The sequence below is a fragment of the Trematomus bernacchii genome, unplaced genomic scaffold (genome assembly GCF_902827165.1).
Source record: "Trematomus bernacchii unplaced genomic scaffold, fTreBer1.1, whole genome shotgun sequence".
NCBI classification, from domain to species: Eukaryota; Metazoa; Chordata; class Actinopteri; order Perciformes; family Nototheniidae; genus Trematomus; species Trematomus bernacchii.
The window spans coordinates 22,928,368-22,949,825 of record NW_022988043.1 but is presented as its reverse complement, the minus strand read 5'-3'; positions in this window follow the sequence as shown (position 1 = coordinate 22,949,825).

Genomic DNA, 21,458 nt, shown 5'->3' with positions numbered 1-21,458 from the left:
GAAAAGACAGCAGGGGGAGGGTGGGAGAAGAATTATGTGTTGAAGAACAACACGAGCACAAACTGATACAGGATGCTACCCGACCATGTTATCATGTTCAGTGTAGTCAGTCACTGTCAATGCACCAATCAAATCCACCGCTAATTCTCTCTCTCTTACCCATTAGTTCTTACTCTCACTCGCCCTTTCTTTTATCTCTCTCATGCACACGTTTCATGCCTTTCTTCCTTCATTTGTGCTGTTTCTGATTTGATTTAATGTTTACAGTACCACATCTTGTTAATGTACATTTTTACATGGCTTGGTTGAATACTCAATTCTGATTGGTCAATTTGGAAATGTCAGTGGTTGTTAATACTTGCTAACACATTACGAAGGAAAACATGACCTAAGAAGGATCAAGGGACTATGTGCAGTCATATCAATCCGCAGAAAGAAGTCCGGATGATTTAACGTCAGCTGTGGACACACGTTCAAACTCAGCTTTGTTTACAAGAAACTCAAATAGACACATTTACACAGCTCTTAGCTTGTATTTGATGATTTCTGTAACTTTGCATAGTGGGCAAATTGAACATAGGGATGAAACTTAATCTTACATCAAATTTCAGGAATCTTTCGGGATGGATTTGCATTGTTTTTGATGTGCAATAAAGCTTTTATTGTTTCTCTCCTGGTGTCGTTGATGACTATAAACGTTGGAACGCTTTCAACTAAAAAGTGTGAAGTGAATTAGTACTGATTGTTTCTGTGAATCATCAGATAATTATTTAGTTGGAGACCTACTGTACCAAAGTGCTTATCTAGCATTGCTTGGCTATTAGTCTCTATTTTATGTAATCTGTCATGATTAAGCTATCTGAAAGAAATGTGTTTGCCCTTCATTGATGTAAAGGAGAAAGTCTATGATACTAGGCCTTCCAGTAATGGGGTTGGATTTAGTGCTGAAATTGATGGTGTATCCTTGAGCTGGCCATTAAAATGTACTACATTTCTCAGAATGACTTTAAACAACCTCCAAAGAACTGGAGGACATTTTTCACTTCAGTGTTTATTTGCGTCCAAAGCTTGATTAATACTGGACAGTCCTTTCAAAATGTCCTCACACAGAAATAACAACACAAGTCAGTTATCGCTGACATCCGAACAATACCAGGCCTGTTGTTTTTTATCTAAGAACTTTTCTTTGACCTTGATGTAATACCCTTCCTGTAAGACCCATGTAATGCTTTGGAATTTGCGGAATATAAAGAACCTCTCAGAAGGTTCTTTATATTCCGCAAATTCCAAAGCATTACGCCGAAAAAGAGCTGCCAAACCTTTTGTGAATTGTACAGTTTTCCTTGAACTAATTTGTATCTATTACTATTGATATCTAGGTCGTCTTCGATACCGAGCTCCGGTGCTGATAAGGCTACCTTTAGGACTAAACCCCCCAGAATCTACAAGCAAGATCACCGTAATCTGCTTAGGGGGGCACTTACAGCATGGCCTCTAACACCAGCCGTCGTATTACTTATTTCAGGCACTAAAGCAAAACAGAGTGTGTAGTGTAGTAGGTGTTGGTGGGCTGGTAGAACCCCAGAGCAGTATCTAAACCCTGTGTCGTTGGGAGACTCCCTGGTAATTAGGGCAGCTTCAGGACCCAAAATCCCTAACCCCCACTTTTGATCCCCAGTTATACCAATTAAAACAATGCAAATGTAATATCAAACATAGCCAGAGTCAAACATTAATATCACAGCAGTGACATTACCACATCAGCAGAGCATATGTCATATTTCAGCATCAATCAAAACCACATCAACCAGTAACCAATATGAAACTATAGTTTAACCTTAGCAGGGTTTCTATTCCCCTTAAACAATTTCAAATCCAAATGATCAACTAATGTCAGCCTTTTCCAAGGAAGGGTATTCTTACCTCACTCTAAGACCGAGCAGATACCTTCAGAGACCACCAGAGAGACCAGGAATTGGGTCGAAATGTACAAAGTTCAAACCGGTTTTATTAAGTTTTTAACAAAAATAGAGGATTTACAACAATCCAAAAAATAACAAAAGAATGATACAAAAGGTTTACAAAGACACAAGGTCAAAGTACAAAAGCAACAGGTTCACAAGTGAATCCCCTAGAGCGGTCTAATGGCGCATTTCCACTGCAGGGCCTCGCACGGCTTAGTACTGTATAGTTAGCAGGGTTGCCAACTCTCACGCATCTGGCGTGTGACACACGCTTTCACTCTCAATCTCACGCTCTCACGCTGCCCAAACTATTCTCACGCCAAAAACCAGATGAACCGGCGATCGTTTTTGGCTGGTTATTTACAATCTTCAGTTGACAGCATTATTTGTAATACTTCCATTTACTGACGATGGGGGCGCTGCATAACTACGTAGCCTCGATTAAAGCAAACAGAAGAAGACGACATATATCAACAAACCACCGCAGCCCGGACTTGTATCGGAGCAGCGGAGGAGTGATGAGGTATCTTGAGATCTGAGTCCAGTGGGCTGCTTGTGTTTCTGTTCATCAGGACATCATATGACCAGCAGATCCTGTGTGAACGCTCTACGTTAGTCAGTGGACGTCCGACAACATGCACACTAACTTATATTGCAGCTATTGGCTATACTTTGGTTTAAATTGCGTGAATAAACTAGCTAGTTAATTTCATTCATCCAATGTCAGAAGGATTACCTTTTAACAAACGTTGTAATGCTTTTCTTTCATTTAAATTTGAGTAAAACTTTGAAGATATAACATTGTATTGTTTTCTTTTTACACTGACTCAGATATAATGAAAAGACTACGTCAGTCGAAGCTCAGCTTTGGTAAGGAAGAGACAGGACAGGCAGAGAGAAAGAGAGAAAGTGATGGAAGTCAGGGAGGAACTGCAGGTACAGTCACACAAAATAATGTAGGCTTAATAACCCCATCTATCTATCTATCTATCTATCTATCTATCTATCTATCTATCTATCTATCTATCTATCCATCTATCCATCTATCTATCTATAACTTAGTCTTCATTTACAATAGACAATATGCATCATTTTTAAAACAACTTACATCTATTGCAGTTATGATGTCATAATAACATACAATTGTATAAAACACAATTTGCTTACATCTTTGTTCTCTTTTGAGAATCAAACAAAACAGATTTAAAAAAAAAAAATGCAAACAAACAAGTGAAATGAACTAAATTGCTGAATTGCTTTTAATTCACTGGCAGGAGCGACAAGTGAGGAGGAGCAAAAAGTGAACAACGAGGGAGAGATTGAACAAAGAGAAAGATTAGAAGACAGAGAGACTAAAGAAGATGGAAGAGAGGAGGCAGGTTATGGAAAGGAGAGAGACATGGAAAATGAATGTTGACAATGTGTTGTGATCATTTTACTGTAGCCTCTTCTGCATGTCCAGATCATTCATAGTAACAATTAACTGATTCAAAATAATTGATGCTGCAGCCCACTGACATGGTTTGAAATCGATATATTATCCAATTTGTGACCCCCCACAGGACTTAAAAAGCACCTATAACTAGATCATGAAAATCCCGGAAATCTTGGGGGAGTATACCCCCGAACCCCCCTAGCATGTTTGGACCTCGGTATTTAGGAAATCCTGGATACGGCCCTGGTTCTACTAGGCCAAAATAGAGTCAAAGAGTATATCAGAGTGAGAGTGTGTTAATTAATATATTTGGCAGTTTGGAGTAAGTCTGTAGAGTTGTTTGTGTGTGTGTATTTCATGTATAGGCCTCTCACGATAATTAATTTTGTTGGATACATTTTCCCGGAAATTATTGTGATAAACGATAATATTGTCGGCACCGTTGTATGACCATTTTAGACCACTGACATAATGATAATATATAATAATAATTCAAGTACATCCTTTCAAACTGCTAGTCACATCCTCATGTAAATGGGAATGTATCAAGTTCATTTTTATTTACAGGCACACAATAAAACAGTGGAAACAAGCATGTTATTCTGGCCCCTGGGCACGTAGCAATGATGTACACATCGCCAGATAGTTAAACCTTTTATTGTTGATAATCTTGTGAAACTGAAGGTAAAAAGCACAAAGCATTGCAATCAATACAATGACATGTTACAAAATATAAACATAAATGAAATCTATAAACATAGATGAATCATGAGGAGGTACAATAACATGTGGCACTCTAGCTGTCGGTTAAAAAAACATGGCCGCTGACCTTTCAACTCAGTCATGTGACTATGTAATGTGACCTCTACAGCCAAAAATAGCATGAATATGCTGCAATCAAGCCAATTGCCTCTAGGAGGTGCTATAACAGCAAAACCGAAACTTACATGTAACGTGACACATGTGTTTGACTTTCATTAGTGAATGAAACTGTGTGCCCTTTATAGTCTGTGTCCAATATTGTGTATTTGTATATATTGTATATATATCCTATATATATGCTAAGGTCCCGCTACTGACACGATAGCAGTCATTTAGTGCGCATATGTGTAATTAAACCCATGATATCAAAATCTCACTCCAGCCAGGTACCCAAAGTTGGCAACCCTGTAGTTAGGCCTTGGTAGGCCAGGCTCACTTTATGCTACGTTTCCATTACAGTTTAGTAGCTGGGGCAGTAACTATAGTAACGCAGTGCAGGCGGAGCCGTGACGTCATCTTCAATGCGAACCACAAAAACAACATCAGCCGTTAGCTGTTAGCACTGAGAGCTCACAGCTCCTCATATCTGTTCGGAAACTAGACAAAAGTTAAACAAGTACAAACCACAGACTGTCTGTGTCATGGTGAATACAGTCGCTGGTTTATTTATGTCTGTATAGGCCGTTGTGAGTGTGGACGGTCGGAGCATATACAACGTTAGCTTAGCCGATCTCCATTCAGAAAACACGCATTTTAAAAGGTTTTCGCCTGCCGTCTGTCTGCAGACTTGTCAAAGCATTAATTCATGGTTTTTACTAACCGGTATCAGTATGTTGTTACTTCGGCATCATTTTGAAACGTGTATTACAATTAAATCACGGTAAAATATGTTCATTTTGTTGTAGTTGTAGCCCCCTTGCCAGCGATTCTTTCACAGTTTAGCATATTCAGCCCGGTTGTTGGCCCGGAAAGAACCGCAATTTTGGAGGGCCAAAAAACGGGCCGGGTTTGGCACGGCACGCTTAAACCGTGCTACGCGCTGCAGTGGAAATGCGCCATAAAAGAGCCCAGGCCCAGGGCCCAAGACCCAAAATCAAGCCTCAAAAAAGTCCCCCCAAGCTCTAGCCCTCTCGTTTCTCTTCACACATCATCTTTTATATTCCTGCTCTGAAAAAACTGAAACAGGATTTTAATTTAATGGGAATGCTGACACAGCATTCCCACTATCTGTTATGCTACGCACAAAATTCTTTATTATTCCGCCGGGTTATTTTGCGCTGCTTCTTCTCCCACATTGAACATCGCAGAAACTCCGTTCAAACATCAAAACGTTCAGCTCGGTCGGGAATCAATGGCTATTACTTTTATCATTCAAAACTTTCATAATTCCAGAGATACATCCCATAATACATCCCATTTTTAACATGGAAGTCAATGGAGAACTCTTCAGACTTCAACAATCTTCATGCAACTTCAACTGCTAACTGCTCCTTCTTCAACTGCTAACTGCTCCTTCATACTTTCACTCAGAAACCTCATTCCAACTTTAAAATGTCACACATCTTTCTGACATTATTCGTGTAACACAACTTTTAAATCTGATTCTTACTTTTACAGATATTAAACATTGTTCAGACCTTGGTAAAGAGGCCTTCTTCAGATTTTAGAGTGCGTGATGTCACAGCTAGAGTGGAGGACAGATTTAATTTTGCCTTCATATTTTCTTTTCAACCTGCCATAATTCCCAAACCCTACAGAATCCTGAGAAATAATTGTTCATGACAAACGTAGGAAAACATCTCGTAGCTTGAAAGATAAAAAATAATTAAACAAATGCCTCTTGAGGGCATGAAGTGACAAAAACGTTCAACATGTCTCCATTAAAACCCATTGTAAATTCAGCCTCACCTTTCCCCACCACAGCAGCCGCACACCTTTAGTTAATCTGCCAAAAAGGCCACATTATTAACCCGAAAGTACACAAAAAGTACACTTCAGATGCTCAAGTTCCTTGACATGCTTCACGCTTTGAAATTTCACCGATATCTGTTACGGTTCTTCAACAAAACCAGGTTTATCTCTCATTCAGAACAATGAAAATGCTTTCCTCTCACTAATCACCATGGAAACCTTTGATCTCTGGACACGTCGTTAGCTCAAATATAAACACCTGTGTCATGGAACACGATGATGTCATAACTCCAATTGACATAATTAGAGCAGCAGACTAATGACGTGGTCACTGGAGTTTAACAGACTGTCTCAGCCTATTCTTTTCTGTCTGATGGAGACTTCATACTGACTTCAACATGTTCCACATATTTTAGACATTATTGGTGACGTATGCTTTTAGTTCTAAAGTTTTCAGTTCAAATATTCTGCTGCTTTTTCATGCATTTAGACTTTTATTTTCTTGTTCTTATTTCACATTCAAGTCCCCTCTATTCATGAACCCTTTAAAGTACTCAGCCACACCACTTATATACCACGTGCGACTGTTGCTATGTCAGTTAATCTTTCAAAAACAAGGTTGCTTGTTTGATTCAAGCTCTTGTAGTCAATATGTCAAGGTATTTATCCCTAACCAGCTAACTAATGACACACACTCAGAGGATCTTTATAAACGTTTTAAGTATTGCACTTTTAAACATGACTCTTATAAATCACTTTTAAAACCAGCGATGCCCTACAGTGTCAGCTTTTCTAAAATAGAAACTTCAATGTTAACATCTTTCTAAATTATTCTACATTTCAATGACCTACAAATAATCCTAATAATAATCCCATTTTCAATCTTCCAACTGTTCATATTTTTTGGTCAATTAAAGGTGGGGTAGGTAATTTTGGAGAAACCAGCTCGAGTGCGCTAGAATTTGAAAATACACAGCCGGAAAAAATCTGCCACTTCCTTACAGAGCCCCTCCTCCAACACACACAAACGCGCACATGACCAATGAGGGCACGAGATAAGTTTGTGCACGAGATGGAAGGCTGACAGGCAGGTAGGCCATCCAGTTATTTTAGCCGGGCCGGCTAAAATGATTGGTCGTACTTTTTACAGTATTTTCTTATGGATTTTTTGTCAAAGCACTTAAGATATTCATTGCTATCGGGATGTTAAGAGCATTCCATGGAATATAACAAAAAGTGTATCTCCAGCCGGTTTCTCAAACTTACCCTGTTAAACCCCACGGACCCGCCGAAGGGTCCGAAAATGCTACATCTGCTAGCACCAGTGTGATCTCTGAAGTATCATTTATGAAACTATTAATGTTCCACACCCAGCTGACGGGAAGAAACTCAGCTAACTGACTATACGAAAAAAAAAAAATTATAATAATAATAATTCCCATAAGAAGCCTTTCAATGAGCCCTTAGCAAATACGGACTAATGCTATTTCTGCTCATAACTCACAAAAATTATCATTTATAATTCATACTTTCTGCACAAACAACACATCATCTGAAAGCTGAGATTCCACAGATTCCATGGGTATACACCCCATCACTGCAGGCAATAATTCACTGAGCTAGCAGCCAGAACATGGCAAATAAACAACATCAGTTTTCAAATCCATGACAATAAAGGTTACATTTTACAATTATTTTTTTTTTTTTTTTTGATGGAATGAATAACTATAGTGATGATTCAATGTTATAAAATGATTTTTACAGTCTGGTACCTGAAAACGGTCAAATGGCACTGATGGAACCAGATGTGCCCAAATGTGCCCAAAGCTTAGTCCGCCTGGACTTTTTTACCCTAAATATCTCTAAAAAGGTCAATTTTAACTTGTTTTGCCTCAATCTTGATACAGGGTACTTATTATATGTTATACTTTGGATTCCTAAAGCTTTTAGGCTACTAACCCATCATTCAAGGGTGGTTTTCACTATAAGTAATGGGTTTTTTTTAGGCGGAGGTAAGAATTTACACTTTTTTACTATGTTCCATCTGAATTCACTCTGACACAGAAAGATCTATTTTGATTCTGACACTTCTACATCCATCTCACAGATGTAACCTGGCTTTGAGAAAAAAGATTATTAATTTAACCCTTTTAGAAGTGAAGTTATAGTCATTTGTTCTGGGCATGTCATTTTCGAGCCTGAAACCTGAAAAACAGGCTTGGGGTCTAACAGGTGTTCTACAAATTTGAGCCTTTGCCACATTTATTTGATCACCATGGAAACCTTTGATCTCTGGTCACGTCGTTAGCTCAAATATAAACACCTGTGTCATGGAACACGATGATGTCATAACTCCAACTGACATGCTCAGAGCAGCAGACTTCAGATAATGGTTAATGGTCCTGCCCTCAACAGCTCTACGTCAATTATGGGGTGTCATCATATGCCGTTTCCATGGAAACGCATCCCTCGCCATAAAACACGATGTCGCTGTAACTCCAATGGACACGGTCCGATCGTCCCCCAAACTTTGCTTGTATATCACCGGTCCATGCCTCAACAGCTTTACGCCAAATCTGAGATCTCACCATAGGCTGTTGCCATGGAAACACATCCCTCGCCATAAAACACGATGTCGCTGTAGCTCCAATGGACACGGTCTGGTCGTCCCACAATCTTCACCTGTATATCACCTCTCCATGCTTCAACAGCTCTACGTCAAATCTGACATCTCACCATATGCCGTTTCCATGGGAACGCATCCCTCGCCATAAAAGACAATGTCGCTATAACTCCTATGACAATGTTCAAATAGTGTGCTAACAGTCCAGCCGTGAAGACATCTACGGGACAGTTTCAATCTAAATTCTTCACTTTCTTCTTACACATTACATTTCAGCATAGCAGTTTAGCGTCAGCTTTTCAGCATAAAGCATTCCCACTAGCAATTTCTTCAGGAATTGCATTCTCTAGTTAAATATATTATGTCAACAGATTTCACAACTGTATTTGGTTAATTGAAAGCAATAATATTAAGTATAAATACAAATATTAGGTTCAACATAATAGTTTTAGTTAATAACAGCTTTCAACTAACTTAAAGGTAGGGTAGGTAAGTTTGAGAAACCGGCTCGAGATCGCTTGAATTTGAAAATACACAACCGGAGAAAATCTGCCACTTCCTTATAGAGCCCCTCCTCCAACACACACGAACGCGCACATGACCAATGAGGGCACGATATAAGTTTGTGCACAGATGGAAGGCTGACAGGCAGGTAGGCCATCCAGTTATTTTAGCCGGGCTGGCTAAAATGATTGGTCGTGCTTTTTACAGTATTACGGCTTCCACAGATGAAATTGCTATCGGGATGTTAAGAGCATTCCATGGAATATAACAAAAAGTGTATCTCGAGCCGGTTTCTCAAACTTACCTACCCTACCTTTAATACAGTTATGTGAAATCTGTTGACATAATATATTGAATTAAAGTCAACGTTTCAGGTTTGTTTAGTGTAGGAAAGTTTCTCAAAGGCACATGAAGCCAAAATGGCTCACACATGTACAAAAATACCCACATACTGTATATGTAAGCAATAGCTCACGACAGGCCGTGGTATATGGCCATTATATCACAGTTAAGGGGCGTGGTATCACGGCCTGAAGTGAGCTATTGCTTTTATAAAACGGTTACCAAGTGTGGCAATATGAAAGAAAAATACACACTCCAATTTAAATAGTTTTTATTATTAAATAATGATGTTCAAAATAAAATAGTCCCTCCGTTGCCTTCTGCACAAAACATAGTGCGAGGTGGTTGCTATGCAACAACACTAACAGCTAGCGAACATATTAGACAGACAGCGTTGATCGATTATTTTAAAAACTGTCCAGCATCAGTAGAATCAACACATTCTCACTCCCAACTCGGCCTATGTTGACGTTATGTCAGGGTCCCTGTCGTCACTTTCCAACGCAAGGGGGGGCCCTTTAGCATCGAGTTTCAACTATCAGGGAGTCCCATTGACTTGCATAGAGCTCCCTGAACGTTGGTAATAGACGAGTTGGGATCGCGGCGAAATGCTCTCCGCAGATCCATTCTCACAGCGTTTATCAACCTTTTTCTAACTCAATATCAAGCCACACTTATTGTGTTTACTTCTTTATTTTAATTGAATAATGTCGGACTTTTGTTGCCGTCAGTTAGGGGGAGAGTAGGGGCTCAGAAACTGAAATCTGTATTGTTTCATCGTTTTTTTCCTTCTAATTTTGTATTCTTTTCTAAACCACACACTGTTATTTACTCAACAATAAGACACAATTATCCTTGTGTTTATTTATTTGTTTGATTGTATAATGTCGGACTTGGGGTCCGTCAGGACCGAGGGTCGGAGCAGCTCATAGTAGTTGCTTTAGAGAATTTTACACCCGGAAGTAAGTATTCTCTCCGCTTTGCTTGACAAACCCCGTGATTAGTCCTCAAGCTCTGTGATTGGATGTTTGAGTGGCAGTGCGCCGAGGGTTACGCCGAGCGCCCAACAGCACTTTGAAATGGGATGAAACGGGGGGTTACGTATTGTAACCCTAGTTATATAAGCACAGGCGGAGCCCTCTACTGGACTCTATGGGTACTACCTTATCCCGCGTGCATTCTCCCACTGAGACTTCTATAGACGTAGCCGGCCCAGGGCGGGCCTACCTGAATGCATGCGCATCACACCGTATAAAAGGAGGCCTCGCCTCCTGACTATCATCCTATACCTCTCTTCAGCGAGCGGAATAGAACAGACAGTGCCCTGAGTAGAGGGCTCCGCCTGTGCTTATATAACTAGGGTTACAATACGTAACCCCCCGTTATATCTCTCACAGGCTCCGCCCTCTACTGGACTCTATGGGTACAGTGGGTGGAGCCCTGATGTATACGCGCACTGTCGTCCAACACCATTCCACCCTACTGCCCCTGACCGGCTTTTCTGGTCAGCAGCTGCTGCCCCACACTCTCCCTTAACCCGGTTGTGACCGAGGAGAAATCTGGGCGAAGGCGCATCACGTCCGGGGAGGGGGTCAGATGCCAACTGACCCACAACCCCCCCCCCCCCCCCCCCTACAAATCCTGTGTTGCCCCAGCAAGCACAGACGAGGAGAAAGAGTCAGACATGTCCAAGAGATAAAACCTTATAAAGGGGCCTGGCGTCGACCAAGACGCCGCTGTGCATAAATCCTCCACACTGTTGAATAAGGCTGTTGACACAGCTACAGCCCGTGTGGAGTGCGCACGAATCCCCGTGGGGCAGGCTCTCCCTGCCTGTCCGTAGTCATGTGCAATGCACTCGCAGAGCCAGCCTGCCAGGCGTTTCTTGGACAGAGCTTTCCCGATCACCCCGCCCCCGAAGCACACGAACAGCTGTTCGGTGCGTCTAAGGGCAGCTGTGCGCTCCACATAACATGCTAGCGCACGCACCGGGCAGAGGAGGTGCAGTTTAGCCTCCCTGGCCCCCCAGAGACTAAAACCCCCTAACTGAATAGCCCTCGACCTGAACGCACTCCTTAGGTCTTTAGGCACAAAGGAGGGGTTCGGTCTAAGTGTTGCGCCGCTCCGTCCACCCCGAACTAGTAAACAACTCGGGTGCACCGACAGAGCAGTTAACTCGGACACTCTTTTGGCTGACGTTAAGGCAAGAAGCAAAGCTGTTTTCCACGACAATGCTTTCAGAGGGGAGAGCTCCAGAGGCTCAATGGTCCCGAGGCCAGAGCCTCGAGCACTAGGGGCAGGTCCCACTGCGGGGTGGAGACGTGCACTACAGGGCGCAGTCTCCTAACCCCCTGTAAAAACTGCGACATCAGTGGTTGATTAAAGGCTGACCTGCCACCAAAATCCCTCATGACAGGACGAGATGGCTGCTGCATACATTTTCACTGTGGAATGCGCCAGCCCTCTGTCCACCAGTAAGTGTAAGAAGGACAAAATAGAGCCCAACTCACAAGATAGGGGCTCTATTCCCCGCTCCTCACACCAATGCTGGAATCTCAGCCACTTCGGCCTGTAACAGGCTGTGGTAGATTCTGCTCTAGCTGCCTGGATAGACTGAATAACGCTGTCAGACAATCCACCCTGTCTCAGCCTGTCCCTCTCAGGAACCAAGCCTGAAGAGGACGGCCCAGAGTGGGTAACGCCCCGATTGCACCTGCCCCTTGAGACATCGCCCCCCAGAACTGGGGGATCGCCCAGGGCTGGCCCACCTTCATCTGTGTCATTTCTGAGTACCACGGAGCCCCGACGCGATTCGGTGCTACCAAAATGACTGCCAGACGTTCTCGCCTCACTCTCCCCAGGAGAGGGAGAATGAGACGCAGCGGTGGAAAGGCGTATAGCAGCTTCCTTGGCCATGGCTCGTGTGCAAACGCGTCCACCCCCAAGGGCGGGTCGTCGCTCAGGGCCATGGAGAACCACAGGGCACAGTGGCTGTTGCGCCGGATGGCGAACAGGTCCACTTCTGCTCTCCCGAACTGGGCCCAGACCTGCTTCACCACCCCCGGGTGAAGCACTCGCCTGGCAGGGGGCCGCCCCTCGACCTGAGGTCGGCCCCTCTGTTCTCCAGTCCCGGGACATGGAGGGCTCTCAGAGATAACACCACCTCTGAGGCCCATAACCACAGCTCCTCCGCTGTGGTCAACAAGGAGGCGGAGCGGACTCCGCCCTGCCTGTTGATATAAGCCACTGTGGTGCTGTTGTCGCTCCTGACCATTACATGTCTCCCCTGAATTAGGGGCATGAAATGCCGGAGGACTAACACTATTGCCCGTAGCTCTAGGAGGTTGCTGTGTCGAAACTCTGTCAGAGCCCAGCGCCCACCTATAGCCCTCTTCAGGCAGGTCCCTCCCCATCCTGTTCCGGACGCGTCCGTGAACACTGTGATATAGGAGGAGACCCCCTCCGGAGGTGGTCCGGAGACCCCCAAAACCGGAGGTTGCCCCCACTCTCGGTCCTTTTTAGATAGGGCAGTGAGTCCTAGCCACACGTGACGAGACGCCACTGTGGCTAGGGAAATCACCCGCCCTGCTGCGGCGGCCACGCCACAAATCAGATTATTCATCTGACCCACAGCGCGGTCCGAATAACCGCTCTCGTCCTGAGGCGAGAGGGCGGGGGCGTCTGCCTGAGGGGTGATCAGGGAGACGCCCAATACGCCAAGATTATTGGCCGCAGCCGCCATCTGCGTACCGAGCTTGAACATCTTATCCAGATATTCCAAGGTATCTCGGTCCCGGGGCAGCGGGGGCAGAGGACGTATGCCCTCCGCCCAACCAGCCGCCCGCGGAAGCAGATGGGCCGCCAGGCTCACATCGAGGGGGGGCACACCTGGACATGTCGTGTCCAAGCGATCCACCACCTTAATGATATCCGCCATGGCGGCTACCGGGGCCTTCGTTTTTAATGGCTGCTGCCATGTCGCCTTCACACACCGCCATACCTCTGGCAGCTGGGGTGAAACGAAGGTCGGCTGCGCCGGATGCACCGGGCCATAAACCCCCGATCTCAGGCGGTTTACAGGCCTCGGTGGCAGCGGTGAGGGGAGCGGTAAGCCTACACGCTCCACCGCCAGAGTCATCACCGCCGGGAAATCCCTCCGCGCAGACCTGAGAACTGGACCTCCGGTCAGCGAGGCGTCCTCCTCGTCCTCCATCGGAACCGAGCCCGCCTGGTCCCATGGAAGAGAGGACCGGAACGACGTCCCCTCGCTCCCCGAAGTATTCAAACTGTGAAGTTGATTCACCTGAACAAAATACACCGATTTAATGAAAGTCAGTGGCAAAAAGTATTTTTTGGCTCGATGACATCTGGGACTGACAAAGAAGTTGTGGTGCCACCGTTTGGCCAAGTAAAACGTTGCTCACCGTCTGTCGCATTCGTTGGGTTTTGGTGTAGACATGTTTTTTAATGCAGGCAGATATATTTATGGCCAGCCTGTGAGTCAGTTAAATACAAAGAACCAAAGAGGGTTTGGCAGAATAAATGGATTCTTGCATTCTTTTATTTTCTGGTAATGTTCATTTGCTGTTTTCCTTGGCCAAGCATTTTAATTAAAGCCATCAGATTGTAAGACATCAGATCCAGTTCTCATGTGTCTTCATTATTTCCAGTCAATTGCACCGAATTTCCTCCACATTAAGACAGTAATGTTATAACAAGCGCTTGACTCAATCAAATTGAATCCAATCTGAATTGAACAACAGCATTCATCTCTTACTTTGAATACGTATTGCTTAATCAGTCATATTGAAAGTTGGTGGAGGTGACGGTGATCCTTCACGTGTTTGTGTTGCTGTTTTTAGATCTCTGACGAGAGGGTGACGCACATCAACAGCACCCCCCCGACCTCCTCTACTCACCAGTGATCTAAAATAGACTGCTGCTTAAAACTCTGTGTTTTAGTTCAGATACATCATGTCTACATGTGTCTAAAAACATTCATAAATACAAACTCAGTAGTGTATGTTCTCACCAACATGCATTTCAATTGGATTGAGGGACAAACAAATACACACTCTTTTATTGTCGGAAATTCATTTTTGGCTTCTTCAAGTACAGCAAAGGCACAAAATGCAGATCCAGCTGAAGCTAAGGAACATTTGTCTTAATTATCCAGTAAAATGAAAGTTCACATCGAATTGGAATGTAAGAGAAACAAAAAAAAAGTTCTGTATGAAAATGTAATGCCTCCTGACATAATGGTTTAATAAAAACATGAGCCAAGGAAGGCCGAGGAAAGCCCAACATAAAATAATAATAAATAAAAAGAACAAGTGAAGCAAATTGAACATATTGGCAATATGACCTAATTTTACAAAGGGTTTCTTCTATGCATTGATAAACCACTTATGAGCATAAGTGCCATTTCCTTATGTAAATAGAAATAACCATCAACTCTTTTAGTTTCATCATCATCATCATCCTCCTCATCCTCCTCCTCCTCCTCCTCCTCCTCCTCCTCCTCATCCTCATCATCATCGTCATTATCATCATCATCATCATCATCATCATCATCATCATCATACCTGTCAAAGTACATGTGAGTTCCCCTGGGAACGCACTCAGCCAAGCAAACAACGCGTTTGCTCCTATTCCAAGTCCTGTGTCTCTGCCAATGACGTTTTTCTTTCCCTTATAGACATCAAAGTCTAACACAATGCTTTGGAGTAGCAAGAACAACATTTTTAATACAGTTGAATTTGGCTTGCCGGGAACAAACTGACGGACAGGTTAAGGCAGCCTTGTGGCACCTTCTTCAGATTTTGAGTGAACGTCTGAAAAGCCCAGGATGTCCTCTGTGAAGTACAAGTGGATGCAATGCTGTGGCATGTATAAGCTCAAAGTAATGGACCCAATGTACACCACAAAGGATACTTTTATGGACTTTTACGAACAGACTCCTCTTGTTAAACCAGCAGTTGTAATCATCTTACAGGCCTACTTTCATCAGATACAGACGTTCTATTTAATATAACAATTTTCTTCTCTTTGTTATTTGTACATGATAATATGAACTTCTGCAAATAGGTCCAACCTAAAAAAAATCCAAATGTAGATAGGTACCTTTGTATGATGTATGTTTATATGTGAGAATAAGTATTTGTTTTATTTAGACCCATACACACCCACACACCAACACACACAAACACAAACACAAACACAAACACAAACACACACACACACACACACACACACACACACACACACACACACACACACACACACACACACACACACACACACTAACCCACACACACTAACCCACACACCCGCACGCACGCACGCACGCACGCACGCACACACATACACTCACACACACACACACACACACACACACACACACACACACACACACACACACACACACACACACACACCACACACACACACACACCACTCTCACAAAAACACACACACACTGTAATTGCTCCCCAACACCGCCACATATTTCCAGGTCATGTTTTTTAAATAAAAAATGCACCCTGTCTTAAAGTATATAAATATTTAAGATACATCTGGTAGTAAAGAATGTAAGATAAAATTCATCAAAACCCCTGACAGGAATTATCCAAAATTCATCTTTGATTGCCATTGGGATTATTTATGTAAAAATAACTTGTATTTCTAACCTCATTAAATATAGGTAGCCTATAGATATAACATTTCAGCCCTGTTCTGAATATGTTCAGATTTCATATACAGATACATCTTTAATGTGATTCAGCGGGGGCAGATTCAAGTAAAAAAACTCCTCAACTGCTGACTGTCATATATATCCACCTGTCAATCAAGAGATAATTTGGCCAAAGTGCCAGTGGGGATAGAGTGAGTTGGCTTATTACTATGTAAATCCTCCCTAATTACCATGCATTTCGACCAGGGCTGTCCACCTGGAGGCTGCATCAACAACAGACTATAACAGCCTGTCCTCCTACAAAAAAACGACCATATAGGCCGATTGTTCAAGCCCTTATTACGACCCAGAGACACGTTTTAAAGTGTATGTTGTTTCTTACACGACCACTAGAGGTGCTCTAGTTGTCGTGTAAGAAACAACATGCTTGATTGCAAACGCTCCGGAGGGACGTTTATTCACAAATAACCCTCTCTGGAAAATCCTAAATAGTGGAATAGTTTGGCCATTAAAATGCTTTTTGATTCGATTTCTAGCGAGAAGTGTATATTGTTAGAATCCACGTCCAGTCGATGTGTAGGATGATCTATAGTTTGATAGATATTACGAAGATGATTTGAGGTCTCGCCAGGATAACGTGTATATGAGGCAGCTTCCATGTAAAGTTAGCGTGGGTGAAAACAGTTTTTCCGGTCTCGAAGTTTTCATAATAAAAGCGGATGTATTCCCCTCACTGTCAAATGATTACACAGTGATATCTGCATTACTCATCCACTAAAAAACATCAATTTGTCCTTGTTAATTACACAATATTGATTGGTTTAAATTGTGTGCAATGCTTTTGTGTTTTTAACCTTCGATTCGGAGAAACAAATAGTTTTTTCTGAGTTTAGACCAATAGTATGAAGCTGCAGCGTCGGAGGCTGCACTCTCAGGATCGCACTCACAGGACCCTAGTTGTTTTGCAACATCGCCACCTAGCGGATTGGATGACCGCAAAAGTACAACCAGCGAGTATTGAGTCTCATACACAGCGAGTCTCTTTAGACATTGTAATGCTTGTTATTAACCATCTAAAAATGCATGAAAATATGTTTTTCTTACTGAAATTAAATTATTATTATTAACAACAAGTTGTCAGCATTGATTGGCAGTAGAAGCAGTGGAAATGAAATCCTGGTCTGCAATTTAATGCACATCTGTGAATGGTATACCCTTAAACATAAGAACATAGAATTGTAGTATTATTATTTTGTGATCATATTATTTTAAAGTGTAAATTATGAATACCAAACATCTGAATCAAGTAACTGGTCACCACAAACAAATCATAGAAGGACTTGTTTTGATTTATTGCTCAAATGGAACTGATCATAACATTCAGGCTGCTTTTAATGCAGACACATTGCAACTTCATTTGCATTTCACAAGAGAATGTTTGCAAACGTTACCTTCATGGAGAACTGCACGGTTGAAGTGGCTCTCTAAATGGGTTTGGACCTTGCTCAGTTTGGCTGGGTGGAACACATTTGAGGCACAGAACGGGCAGTGAAAGACTTCGCAACATGTAGTGCATCGTTGTAAGTCGGGCAAGGATCTCCCCTCTTGGATTGAAATATGCATCTTGAAAAAGAGAGAGCCTAATTGGTCAAACTGAACATTTTGAAATACTTTCACAGACAGACATAAATTAGGCCTAATTGTTAGATTCTGACACGACAGATTCTAACCTACAGAATAGGCCGACATAATAACTGACTAAAACACCTCATGCATATTACAAAACATGTCAAAATGATGAGACTGTCTGATAAACAGTAAACAGGCAGTCAGCACAGTTACAATTATTTACAATGAATTCAAATAGTAATACAATGACTATTAAAGAAGCATTTACACTGAAGATAGAACTTAGGCTACTGCTGATTTAATGTAGCGGACAGACAGATCATATTGACATGCTTTTGTCATCCTTTGAAGTTTAATTAATTAGCTGACTATAATTAATGATCAGGGTTGGGAAGTTTACTTTTTTTAAATGTAGTAGGTTACAGATGACTAATTACCCTGTTAAAAATGTAATACGTAATGTAACTGACTATGTAACTATTTGTATTGATAATCTAATGTTAATTATGGTTCTTTTATGTTTTTTGTGAGTCACTTTGGATAAAAGCCTCTGCTAAATAACATAACCATAACATACGGTTTCATTGACATTTAGCACGTGTTGCTTGTATTGCTGTCCAATTGAATACACCAGAATAGTTGTTAACTTTAAACAAACAACATGATTCACATTACTCACACTCTTACTGTAATTAGTGATTAAATCAACAATTAATGTAGGACACCTAGTTGGGCTTGCCAAAATCACGCTACAGTTTCATTAAACAAATAATCAAATATGCTAACGAAGCTAATGCTTTTGCTAACAATGCTTTTGCCGAAAGCTATAGCTAACAAATAATTGTTTTTAGTGCCTTTAATACTGTTAGAAGCTATCATAAGCTAACAGATGTTTGTTTGTATTGCCTTAAGACTAGTGATGGGAATTATGGCTCTTTGAAGGGAGCCGGATCTTATGGCTCCGTTCCTTTCAAAGAGCCGTTCAAAAGAGCCGTTCAAAAGAGCCGTTTTTTTAAGGTTACTAGGTTTATCTGCAAAATAATCACCAGGATAATGATTGACTGTATTGCCAGACCTAATGTCAATAATCGGCATTGTAAACATGACACAAGGTGGCGCCATATCCATGTCATCATGTCAGTGAATGTACTTTGAATTTACCCTCTGTATGTGTTAAGTAAATAAAGTTGCCTTGCCTTGAATGAAATTCATGCAACTCTTAATATTAGATACTGTGTTTTTAAGTGGCGATGGAGATTATTTGTTGATCCTGCTTTAAAGGATATTTTGCCTTTACAAATGGTGCGCTTTATCACTGACTGGGTTTTGGTTGAAGTGAATCCAAATGCTGCTGCGTTTTCGCGTTTGGCTCATTTTCCATCCGAAAAACACGTTGTCTACCTGTCCTGTACCACTTGGTATGACTTCTCTCTCGCGTATTCCGTTAAGACCCACCCCATCTCACTCCTCGTGCTGAAACCTACCAAACAGAGTAGGGGCGGGTCTTCACAGAATACGTTTGGGGAACAAAATCAAGCTTTTTAAAAGGAGAGTGGATTTTGGCAGGCAGTGAGTGCGGACCAACGATTGAACGATAACAAGAACGGCTCTCACCAAGTACGACTCGGTTCCCCTCGTTCGTACCAAAGAGCCGTTCAAAAGAATCGGCTCGTTCGCGACCGACACATCACTACTTAAGACTATCATAGTTAATGTTAGCTAATCATACTTCATTTCAAGACACCGGAATTGTTATTAATGTTAAACAAATAAAACTTTAAAAGCACTTCACACTACTCACACTCTCTGCGTTTGCAAAACAACTAGGGTCCTGATAGTGCGGTCCCGGGAGTGTGGTCCTGAGACTGCAGCCTCCGACGCTGCAGCTTCATACTACTCGAAGACACTAGTTTCCGAAGACACTACACTACCCAGAATCCCCAGCTATCGTTTGGGAGTACAACATCCGCCTTGCTTTACAAACCCCGTGATTAGTCATCAAGCCCTGTGATTGGATGTTGGAGTGGCAGTGCGACAAGGTTACGCTGAGCGTCAAACAGCTCTTTGAAATGGAATGGAACCACGACAGACTATCCAAAACTGAAATTGGACGGGTTGTTTTTAAATGTTTTCCGATTTCATATCGCATAAACACCATATCCCAACGTGCATTGCGGCGTGATTTTAGCCTATCCAAACCTCTGAAAAAAGAAATGTGTCTCTCAGAATCGAAAGAGAAAACCTATGGGAAAAACACAAAAGCATTGTACACTTTTTAAACCAATTAATGTCGTATAATTAACAAGGATAAACTGATGTTTTTTAGTGGATGAGTACTGCAGATATCACTGTGTAATCATTTGATCATTGGTTTTATTATCAAAACGTCGAGACCGGAAATACTGTTTTCAACCCGTAACTTTACATGGAAGCTACCGCATATACACGTTCTCCTGTCGAAACCTCAAATCATCTTCGTAATATCTATCAAACTATAGATCCTACATATCGACTGGACGTAGATTCTAAAAGTACAATATACACTTCTCGCTAGAAATCTAATCAAAAAGCGTTTTAATGGCCAAACTATCCTACAATTTAGGATTTTACAGAGAGGGTTATTTGTGAATAAACGATCATCTGTAACGTTTGCATTCAACGGGAGCACTAGAGGGCGAAAACTTTAAAACGTAATTATAGGACATATTAAGCACTTGAACAAACGACACATTTGGTCGTAATAAGGGCTTGAACAATCGGCCCATTTGGTCGTATGAGTTGGAGGACTTGTTGGACTATAATATTCCTCGCTGCCAGCAGTGTTTATTTTTTAGCTGAATGCTCCCATTGAGTTCACATAGAGTTCCATTGACAATGTGGCTTCTCCTTAAAATCAGGTGATTTTTAACATTTTAAAAGAGGGACTTTGGTTTCAAACTTAAAGTATTTTGTAATTATTTGAACTTGTGATTTTAAACTCTTGAGTTCGAAAAACAAAGTTGCGCATGTTGGTTTGCTGTAGGCTACACATGCCGAATTTGAGGGGCGCTCATTTCTTGAAAAGCTAAGAAGTTCAACTCTTGGAAATATTTACCCATGTCACGTGACACTTGTCACAGACGCAGATATCTATACTTCTGTAAATATCACTGATGTATAAAGAGAAGTGGATACAGCGTTGGAGGCGGGGCCTGCTCATTCATTTGAAAGTTGCTCACTGGCGCATGAAGCTAAAGGTGGAGCGCCTGCAGATTAAAGAGTAGGCCTACTGCATGTGGGCTTTCTTTCCCGGCTCAGTCAAATGAATGGAGAGGGAAAATAACTCTTGATTTGTCTTTTAGCACATTTAACAACTTTAAGAGTAAGACCCTAATTGTTTAACTAAGGGCTATAAAAGCATTCGTACTGCGTAGTTAATTTGGCTAAAGAGCGCTAACATAGAGCGTCTCTTTCCGAATGTAAGGGGCCAAATGACGTCACGGACAAGAACGGGAGTTGTAGTACCACGATTTGGCCACTACGAACATCAACAGCCTGCGCACTTCCATGGGGGCTTGGTAAATATCAGTCTTCAGTAGATATGTAAGAAAAATG